This window comes from Poromitra crassiceps (genome assembly GCF_964638095.1).
Source record: "Poromitra crassiceps genome assembly, contig: HAP1_SCAFFOLD_995, whole genome shotgun sequence".
Lineage (NCBI taxonomy): Eukaryota > Metazoa > Chordata > Actinopteri > Beryciformes > Melamphaidae > Poromitra > Poromitra crassiceps.
Window position 1 is genome coordinate 6274 of NW_028151415.1, and position 11187 is coordinate 17460.

The 11187-nt window shown below is 45.5% G+C and overlaps 2 pseudogenes across 2 annotated transcripts; both read right to left on the reverse strand.

Annotated features, from left to right (window-relative positions):
* Positions 1-831: 831 nt before the first annotated feature.
* On the reverse strand, positions 832-2632 carry LOC310771675 (single-strand DNA endonuclease ASTE1 pseudogene; annotated as a pseudogene). The gene has a single exon. The product of its transcript is annotated as a single-strand DNA endonuclease ASTE1 pseudogene (transcript).
* A 2296-nt stretch (positions 2633-4928) lies between these two features.
* LOC310771674 (single-strand DNA endonuclease ASTE1 pseudogene) lies at positions 4929-8879 on the reverse strand (annotated as a pseudogene). The gene is made up of 2 exons (XR_014554052.1): positions 6511-8879; positions 4929-6360 (listed from the first exon to the last, which is right to left on the reverse strand). The product of XR_014554052.1 is annotated as a single-strand DNA endonuclease ASTE1 pseudogene (transcript).
* Between the last annotated feature and the right edge of the window lie 2308 nt (positions 8880-11187).

The following is an 11187-nucleotide window of genomic DNA, read 5'->3' on the forward strand; positions in this document are numbered from 1 at the left end:
TCTCTTAAATGTGTTGGGATAGAGAGGGTTCTTCCTAATCCAAGGGGAGGAAATCCAGTCCAAAAATTGCTACAAAGAGAGACATATTGGATCTTTACTTTAAACTCTATGGAACCACATGGCCTCAATGAAACTTTGGATCTGAGTTCCTTTTCGCTGTAATATGTAATTTGTATTCTTAATTTTGACGTGAGGTGACCTATATATATATATATATATATATGTAAATATAAATAATATATATAAACTGTAAATGTAAATATATAAATTCTCCAGATGCATAGGCTAGGCTACTCCTGATTGGTCTATCCTCTCATGCTACAAACGGACATTGTGCTACTAATGGACACCTCGTTTCCATAGCCCACCCCCTTTCCCACCACCCACATCCCCCTAGCCACTCCGCCTAGCCACCCCTCAAATACTGACTCTTCCTATGCATAGCTACGGCCGCTTTTCCCCTAGCCCAGGGATATTCAACTTGCTTTGCCCGGGGCCACTTTTGTAAAATGACAGGAGGCCAGGGGCCAGTTAATAAACAAACACCAATATTATTTTTTCTGTAGCGGATTGTAGGTTTTTGTTGTGTCAGCTGGAGTTTAGTCTGACAATTTTGTGCTTAGGTTAAGCTAAGTAAAGTTGGTTAAATACATATAAGTGCCTGGTGAGGAGGTGGTGATATTTTACAATTTAGCTGGAGCTCATTCAAACTTGATTGAACATTAGTTTTCAATGGGAATTAGAAAATGGTCGGGGGGCCACTCTGCACCATATCACGGGCCCCATTATGGCCCCCGGGCCGCAAGTTGAGTATCACTGCTCTAGACTCACCTCCCTCACTTGCCCCCCTCCCCGCCGCTGATGAGGCTGTGGTTTCCTGAGGCTGGAGCACGGCGGCCAGCAGGGGGCGGTACAGCTGTATGCTGGTGGAGTTGCTGTTCAGGAGAAGCTCGGGCGCTGTCCCTGTCCTCAGCTTATTGAGCAGCTGGTGGACCAGTGGCCCCTGGTACAGCCATGCGATGTGGGGTTCAGGTAGAGGGCAGCCCAGCAGCCGGTTCAGCTGAAGGCTGTCCATCATGCAGGCCTGCCATTGGTTGTAAGCGTGAGCCACGTCCAGATTGAGCTTCTGTGTACAGTGTGTCTTCTCAGACTGTAGAGCTCTGCTCCCAGCGTTCTCTCTCTGTGTTTCTCCAGTCACTAGTCCCAGCATCAGTGCTTGTAGCAACGTGTGGTCTGGAGGAGGGCTGGCCTCCCGCATCCAGTAGCAGGTAGCTGCCACCGGAAGGCGTAGCTGAGGCAGCAGCCCACTAAGACAGGTCAGCTTCACCCCCAGAGCCTCCAGAAACACCTGGAGACGCAATGAGTGTGTAGCCTGATCCAGTGAGTCCAGTTTGAGCTGCTGAGCGACCCCCCACAGAGCAGGACGGACCATGCAGCTCCTCAGCACGAAGTTCTCTCTGTCGGACTCCTCCACTCGCACGCTCTGCCCGACGCCCAGCAGCAGCCCGTACATCACCTGGCGGAGCGGGCGAGAGGTCAGGTTGGCGCTGGGAAAACTGCTGTGGTCCACCATGGGGCCCAGGCCTATCCTCTTCAACAGCAGCACGTCCAGGAAGTTGTCAGTCAGCCGGCCCTGGGTGAGAGGCAGTCTGGCCCAGTCTGGGACCAGACCCACCGCCTCTGGGAGGAAGGGGGGCGCTGTCCCATCAGTGAAGAACTGCCTCAGCTCGCTGGGAGGGAGCCGGTACTCCTCGCTGCCCAGAGACAAGCCCTGCAGCACCTCCGTCTCTCTCTGCCTGCTCAGGTTGCCCATCAGTCCCAGCGCCGCCTCCACGGCGTCCCGGGGCTGCTGGAAGTCCCTCAGCCAGCGGAGCAGCTCCTTCAGACAGCCTGTGGACCCGCTGCCGGCCGGGGCGGAGCACACCCAGTGGTACCTCAGCTCGGGCAGCTTCACGTAGTCGTTCCCGGCCAGCGCGGCGAACACCGGCAGGATTTGGGGCTGGATGTTGAACAAGGTGCAGAAGCTGGAGGTGGTGTAGCTCTTACAGCGGATGAAGCTCTCCCTCCAGGAGCCACTCCGCCCCCCAGCCTCCCACTGGAAATGTGGGATGGGCAGCAGTCCCGACGGGAGGTCAAAGATGTAGAAGTCGCTGTCGTTGGAAAGCACCGGACATTTCCACTCTCTGGCCAGGGCGGCGATCTCTTGGTCGGCCTCTCCAAAGCACTGGGCCGCCGGGACCTCCAGCCAGGCCAGCGTCTGTTTGAACACTTGCTTGGCCAGTGGAGGCATGATGCTCTCATTCCCACCCTTCTCCGCTGCTGTGTGGGCTCTCTGGATCTTGTTTTCAGTGACTTTCTTCAAGGTGTCCAGTTTCTTAATGGTGATGTCTGTCCCTCCGTCCAGCACCACGTAAGGCTCAATCTGGCAGTCTTTCAAGGCTCTGACGAACTTTCCAATCAGGTCCTCAAAGGCAGCATACTCCCCGCCATGATTCTGGTCCAGATCAGAATGAAAATACAGCCAGTAGCACAGATTGCAGCCGTCAATCACCAGCCGGCTGTCCCTGAAGGGGATATCCTGGTAGATCTGGCTGTTGGCATCGATTAAGCTCCACAAGCCCTGAACCCCCATCCTGAGTCTGGACGAGCTTCAGCAGCCTGGGTATTTATACCAGAGTCAGTCATGATTTCCTAAAGTTTCACTTTCCTGAGACATTGTGAGTGTTTACTTGCATATAACCATAATAAGACCAGAGAGAGAGAGAGAGAGAGAGAGAGAGAGAGAGAGAGAGAGAGAGAGAGAGAGAGAGAGAGAGAGAGAGCGCGCAGTCTGATTTTATTAAGTTTCACTTTCTTGAGACATCATGAGTGTTTACTTGCATATAACCATAATAAGCCCAAAGAGAGAGAGAGGGCCCAGTCAGATTTCCGTCAGATTTCCTTAAGTTTCACTTTCTTGACATTATGTAACACAGTGTTTATCTCCACGGCAACCACAGACAGACTGGTGCAAATGGTTTAATGTCCCCATGGAACTTGCAAACATGTGTTTATCTATATTCAGATTCCCTCTCAGCAGTGAGAGCGACCTTGGGCATAAGGTCAGTCTGATATTACCCAAAAAAGCTAAAAAGGCTCCAGATACAGGAGAAATGGCATTTAACCTTCAAAAGCTCCTAAGGGCATGTGACCTATTGACCTCAAACCAACTCTGTTTTATTCAGTCTGCAATGTTGCATGATGCACGGACATTAAATATACTGTACAAAAAAGTGTGTGTGCGCGTGTGTGTGTGTGTGTAAGTTTCATATGCACATCCATTTCCAAGTCTTGTGAAAACACCATAAGATAAGTTAAGTTAATTTATCCTTTATTTATCCACATGAGGAAATGTTTATTATTCATAGTGTTGTTGTTGTTGTTCCTTATCTTTCTACAACAGTGGATACAGCAAAAGGGGATCATTTATTTTCACTATACTGTAAATTCCATCCATAAGAAACACAATGACAGAATGTATTTCGGTCATGGGTTTCATACACTATAATAAAACATCTAAAAGCAACAATGAGATGGGAGAACTGGGGGACAAAATCTTATCAAATGGGGGCCTGTGGTCTAATTTGTGTCAGTTTAGGATTTGAATGAAGTGTACAGGGGAAAGGAAATAAATGACTGTGTGCAATAAGTTAGGGAAATAGATACAGTATAACTGACACAGCATAGGCATATTAAATAGTGACTGTCTTCATTGACATCCCTGTAAAAGAATGAATAGATTTATCAATGTAGCAACTATCCGATATTGGTATATAATAATAATAATAAAATAAAATAAAGATAATGGTATATAATGGCATGCAGCCTATACAGTGAATTCAAAATGATGCACTTTGCTGATGTAAAGAAGTGAGACTACAGTAGGTGAAACTTTCTTTGATATATAGTGAGGTCTCCCCCCTATTGTCGTGTCAGTTGGAAACTCACGAAAGCCCTTAAAAGCAGTTGATTTCTCTCGTGTTTCTTGCAGATAGAAGCACTTTTCATGAGACAATTAGCAAAGTTGTCATAAATGAGAGGCAGGGAATAATAAGTGTCAACATTAAGGGAGCATGTGGAGCGTTTACATTAGTCCCTCTGCTCATCATATTCTCAGAGTTATGCAAATAACAGTACATGTGATGATGAAGCATCTTACTTAGCATACTTTACACAGTTTGTAGCTACGCCAGATATGTCTAGTTTTATTTATATAGTTATTTGTGTAAAGAAATCAACTGAAAGAGAGGCAGTATTAAATGTGGTATAGTGGAATGAATTCAGCGGGTGCACGTTTGATCCGGGGGAGGGAGATGGTTCTCAAGCTGTTATCCCAAGGACCTCTCAAAAAAGCCCCAAGGCTCCCGCATGCCTGTGTGTAATTCAGTTGTTCTCAACAGACTGTGTGTGTGTGTGTGTGTGTGTGTGTGTGTGTGTGTGTGTGTGTGTGTGTGTGTGTGTGTGTGTGTGTGTGTGTGTGTGTGTGTGTGTGTGTGTGTGTGTGTCTGGCCAAATTCAAACTCACTCTTCTTCATCATTGTCATTTTTATAGGACAAGAGATAGGAAAAGATTTTTTGAATCCTCCATTTGATAAGTACATTTATTAACATAATAATAGTACAGTCATTTTCAAGGACACTACTGTAGGTGTCACTGTCAGCAGTGGCATCTGTATATGCCACCTGGTTTCACTGTGTGGAACAGAATGGTAATATCAGAATCAGAATTACTTTTATTGCCACAGTATGCAAGTTACATACGAGGAATTTGTCTTAGTGTCTGTATATGTATGAGTATCTTGTATATGAGTATATGTATGAGTGTAATCTCACTGACACAGTAACATTGGACAAAGGAAGAAAATATATATGTTATCAATATTGATTGATTGAAACAATTTATTTCAAACAGTTAAAACAATACATAAAATGAAAAACAAGTAAACATCAATAACAGTCCAATAGACTTCAGCAAAAGGAAAATACATAAACTCCAACAGAATAAAGAACAAACTGTTTGAAAAGGGGTCGGAAGAAGCCTAGGCTTATCAAGTCCTGCCCCCAAACCATTCATAAACAAATTTATACATCCATATAGGCATATACCTACTACCACACATATTATACAAACTTACCCATACATACACAATATCATAAATCAACCCACATATCCCTATCAATACTTATTCCTAATAATACATTCCAATATTACCCCAATAACCCAATGCTTTGATTAACTTGTGATGATGTACCAATGAATATAATAATATATACAACATTCACAATAATGATATACAATGTATATTATAATATACATTATATATAACATTACATATTACACATACAATCATTTTTATATATATGTATAATAATGTTCATAATACATATCAGACCAGGCACACACACCCAATAATAACATAGCAATAATACGCTGCCAGGAAGAAAAAAGGACATTGCCAAAAAAAAAAAAAAATCAGAGCTACTCACTGTATTTCCTGATTAAATATTTCTTTTAATTGGATTTTAAATAGGAGATGTTAGCACTTTGTTTGATCCTGTCATCCAGTCTGTTCCAAAGAGTCACCCCATAGACTGTAATACACATGCTCTTAAGAGTAGTGCGAGCACACGGCTGTTTCAAATTATATTGACCTCTTAAATCATAGCATCCTTCTCTGTCTGCAAACATTTATTGAATATTACCAGGAAGTAGATTATTCCTAGCTTTGAACATAATTAGTGCGGTTTTGGAATCGATCAAATCCATCAGTTTCAATGCGTTTGACTTTATAAAAAGTACATTAGTGTGTTCCAAATAACCTACCTTGTGAACAATCCTTATTGCTTTTTTTTAAGTGTGCATAATGTATGAAGGGTGCTTTTATAGGTATTCCCCCAGACTTCCGCACAATATTTCAGGATAAATAAGAGAGGTAAAATTTTCAGGTAAAATAAGAGAGCAGTACATCATGTACAGTGATTTCAGGTTCAGTATGTGTTTCGTTTTACCTAGGATACCGATATTTCTTGACATTTTAGAGCATACAAACTTAACATGGGTTTTCCAACATATGTTATGGTCCAAGATTACCCCCAAAAACAATTTCTCAAAAACTCTTTCTAAATCAACATTATCGATCTTTACCACAACTGGGGTAATCAAGTGGATCCTTCTTTTACCAAATACCATAAACTTGGTTTTCTTTAAATTTAGCGATCATTTGTTTAGGTCGAACCACCGCTTCAACTTTCCCAGTTCTGCTGAGACAACCTCCAATAGCGGTTGCAGATTCTCTCCAGAGCAAAAAATATTGGTGTCATCTGCAAAAACAACACATTTAAAAATATTTGATATTTTACAGATGTCATTAATATACAATATGAACAATTTTGGACCTAAAATTGAACCTTGTGGCACCCCACATGTCATTTCTAAGCAAATAGATCTGAAGTATGATCTTGACTACTCACATTTCAACATTTCTGCAGTGTTGTCAAGTGGCACTTTCTGCAAAATCACCAGAGCTCCTGTCCTGTGTCCAAAAAGTCTGTTCATTCATGTATTCACTTTCAGTGGAGCAGCTCCAGAAAGTGCCGCTTCATGACGTGTTCACATGAGCAAAGTCTCAAAGATGATGAAAATAATGTCAATGTTGCTTTACATTGGATGTTTTCTTTCTTTTTTTGCTGCTCAAAAAGCTTTCTCTCAGGGTGTTCCTTTATTCAGATTTTATATATATGTATGTATACTGTATATATATATGTGTGTGTGTGTGTGTGTGTGTGTGTGTGTGTGTGTATATATATATATATATATATATATATAAAATAGCCACTCCGCCTATAGCCACCCCTCGAATCCTGATTCTCTTCCATCTTCCTATCCATAGCTACAGCCCCTTTTCCCTAGCCTCACCCCCCTCCCCGCTGCTGACGTGGTTTATTGAGGCTGGAGCACAGCTGCCAGCAGGCGGTACAGCTGTATGCTGGTGGAGTTGCTGTTCAGGAGAAGCTCGGGGGCTGTGCCTGTCCTCAGCTTGTTGAGCAGCTGGTGGACCAGTGGCCCCTGGTACAGCCATGCGATGTGGGGTTCAGGTAGAGGGCAGCCCAACAGCCGGTTCAGCTGAAGGCTGTCCATCATGCAGGCCTGCCATTGGTTGTAAGCGTGAGCCACTTCCAGATTGATCTGTGTGTTCTCAGACTGTGGAGCTCTGCTCCCAGCGTTCTCTCTCTGTGTTTCTCCAGTCACCAGTCCCAGCATCAGCGCTTGTAGCAACCTGTTGTCTGGAGGTAGGCTGGCCTCCCGCATCCAGTAGCAGGTAGCTGCCACCGGGAGGTGCAGCTGAGGCAGCAGCCCACTCAGACAGGTCAGCTTCACCCCCAGAGCCTCCAGAAACACCTGTTGACGCAATGAGTGTGCAGCCTGATTCAGTGAGTCCAGATTGAGCTGCTGAGCGACCCCCTGCAGAGCAGGACGGACCATGCGGCTCCTCAGCCTGAGGTCCTCTCTGTCTGACTCCTCCACCCACACGCCCTGCCCGACGCCCAGTAGCAGCCCGTACATCACCTGGCGGAGCGGGCGAGAGGTCAGGTTGGCGCTGGGAGAAGTTCTGAGTTCCACCATGGGTCCCAGGCCTATCCTCTTCAACAGCAGCACGTCCAGGAAGTTGTCAGTCTGCCGGCCCTGGGTGAGAGGCAGCCTGGCCCAGTCTGGGACCAGACCCACCGCCTCTGGGAGGAAGGGGGGCGCTGTCCCATCAGTGAAGAACCGCCTCAGCTCGCTGGGGGGGAGCCGGTACTCCTCGGTGCCCAGAGACAAGCCCTGCCGCACCTCCGTCTCTCTCTGCCTGCTCAGGTTGCCCATCAGTCCCAGCGCCGCCTCCACGGCGTCCTGGGGCTGCTGGAAGTCCCTCAGCCAGCGGAGCAGCTCCATCAGATGGCCTGTGGACCCACTGCCGGCCGGGGCGGAGCGCTCCCAGTGAGACCTCAGCTCGGGCAGCTTCACGTAGTCGTTCCCGGCCAGCGCGGCGAACACCGGCAGGACTTGGGGCTGGATGTTGAACAAGGTGCAGAAGCTGAAGGTGGTGTAGCTCTTACAGCGGATGAAGCTCTCCCTCCAGGAGCCACTCCGCCCCCCAGCCTGCCACTGGAAACTTTTTATGGGCAGCAGTCCCGCCGGGAGGTCAAAGATGTAGAAGTCGCTGTCGTTGGAAAGCACCGGACATTTCCACTCTCTGGCCAGGGCGGCGATCTCTTGGTCGGCCTCTCCAAAGCACTGGGCCGCCGGGACCTCCAGTCGAGCCAGCGTCTGTTTGAACACTTGCTTGGCCAGTGGAGGCATGATGTTCTTTTTCCTACCCTTCTCCGCTGCTGCGTGGGCTCTCTGGATCAGGTTTTCAGTTTTGTTCTTCAAGGTGTCCAGTTTCTTAATGGTGATGTCTATCCCTCCATCCAGCACCACGTAAGGCTCGATCTGGCAGTCTTTCAAGGCTCTGACGAACTTTCCAATCAGGTCTTCAAAGGCAGCATACTCCCCGCCATGAATCTGGTCCAGATCAGAATGTAAATACAGCCAGTAGCACAGATTGCAGCCGTCAACCACCAGCCGGCTGTCCCTGAAGGGGATATCCTGGTAGATCTGGCTGTTGGCATCGATTAAGCTCCACAAGCCCAGAACCCCCATCCTGAGTCTGGACGAGCTTCAGCAGCCTGGATATTTATACCAGAGTCAGTCTTGATTTCCTAAAGTTTCACTTTCCTGAGACATCATAACCATAATAAGACCTAAGACTAATAAGACTTATGAAACTCGGTATTTATATCCACTGCAATCACAGACAGACTGGTGCAACTGGTTTTATGTCCCTATGTAACCTCATCACGAGACTCATCAGTCATTCTCAGGGGTGAAAGTGGATTGAAATTCTTGCCGGTGCTACTACTCCAACCTTCATCGCGCCATTGTTCTCGTCCCGCCCCAGCTTCATGCGTCCCTGAACACACATATTTTTTACATCATGTAGTCTATAGCCAATTATTTATTTAATTATTTATTATTATTATTATTATTTAGCAACTTAGTAGCCTACTTAATTAACCTGTATACAGTGTGGCACAATTCTGCTTGTGCTTTAAGTAAAACAGTTGTCTAATGGTAAAGTAAAGGCGGAAAATAATTATGCAAAGGACAAATAATATGAAAATGAATAAGCAAGAATATGAAAATGGATTAAAAAAGGCACATTTTAAATTGCATTTTGCAAATCAGCATTAATTAATCAGTCTTCCATTTGTCAATTTAATTCATTTAATTTAAATAGCTCATTTATAAGCATTTTTATTAATAAGGTTTATAAATAGTTTTATCAAACAGCTCATTTAAAAGCATTTTTTTTCTTCTAGAAGCCGTCTGGAAGGTGAATAATATGTAGCCTACACTAACCTAAGTACAATACTGAGAATTAGCCTACTGCTTGGATTTATAAAGCTTTTTATAATGCAGGGGACACAGAGGAAAAAAGCACAGTAGATTGTGCACAGAAGAAATCCATGCAGTCAGTAGAGAAATCCCTATCCAAAGCAAAAGATTCCCACCAGGAATCAAAGAACAGACACAGAATTGGGCACTGGGCAGACAAGACAATCAAATGCCATCTTGAAAACATTTCCTGGATGAACTTTTACACATCGGGCATCGGAGACGCCAAAAGATTAAAATCAATCAATCTCTCTCTCTCTCTCTCTCTCACTCTCTCTCTCTCTCTCTCTCTCTCTCTCTCTCTCTCTCTCTCTCTCTCTCTCTCTCTCTCGTTGGTTTCATGAAGGCACACAAATTAAGGGTAAGTCCACTTTAGGCTTCTTGCTGCACACTGCACAGTCAATTAACAACATGTGCTCCCATGCGCAGCTGCATGCAATGTCCATGGATCTGACATCATGATGGGAATGGACAGGCTTTTGTAGAATTTAGAAGCAATTTATAAGAAACGTAACTGTTGTTTATGTTAACATAACGTCAGCAGACGTGTTTCCTTTTTGGAAATGCGATCGTGACGGCTTCTGTTCTGTGCGTTTTGATTGACAGGCAGCTGCTGTGTCACTCTGTCTCTCCCCTATAATGGTGCGGCGTTCAGGCACAAATTATTTTACCGGAGCGAAGCACCGGACCGTTCAGATCCACTTTCACCAGTGTTCTTCCTTCTATTGTCTCGGATGGGCCTATGTCCACTGCAAGATCGGCTAAATGGCTGCACGCGATATACACGTTATCAATCACAATAAAACTGTACCCACCTCCGAGACAATGTTGTTATCCAAGATGTGGTTGCCATGGCACTCCCAAATACTGCGTAGTTTCCAATACCGAGCCCTTATTCACCTGCCGAATAAGGAAGAATGACTGATGAGTCATCCTATGGAACTTTCAAACAGGTGTTTATCTATATTAAAATTCCCTCTCAGCAGTGAGAGCGACCTTGTGCATAAGATCAGTCTGATATTCCCCCCCCAAAAAAGCCAAAAAGGCTCCAGATACAGGAGAATGGCATTTAACCTTCAAAAGCTCCTAGGGCATGTGACCTATTGACCTCAAACCAACTCTGTTTTATTCAATATTGCATGATGCACGGACATTAAATATCCCATACAAAAAAGTGTGTGTGTGTGTGTAAGTTTCATATGCACATCCATTTCAAAGTCTTGTGAAAATGCAAGTTAAGTTAAGTTAATTTATCCTTTATTTATCCCCATGGGGAAATTCATCCTCTGCATTTGACCCATCCTCTACTAGGAACCTTCCTAGAACTAGGAGCAGTGGGCAGCCGCAGTGCAGCGCCCGGGGACCAACTCCAGTTCAATTGCCAGTGCCTTGATCAGAGGAGTATTAACCCTAACATACATGTCTTTGATGGTGGAGGAAACCGGAGCACCCGGACGAAACCCACACGAACACGGGGAGAACATGCAAACTCCACACAGAAAGGACCTGGGACGGACCGGGGTTCTAACCCGGACCTTCTTGCTGTGAGGCAACAGTGCTAACCACTGAGCTAAGTCAGTAAGCCGTAAGCTGACTCCCAACATGTTGGGCTAACTTGCCCCCGTGGGGTGAGCCTGGATGATGGACCTCAAGCATTTGATCAATATAAA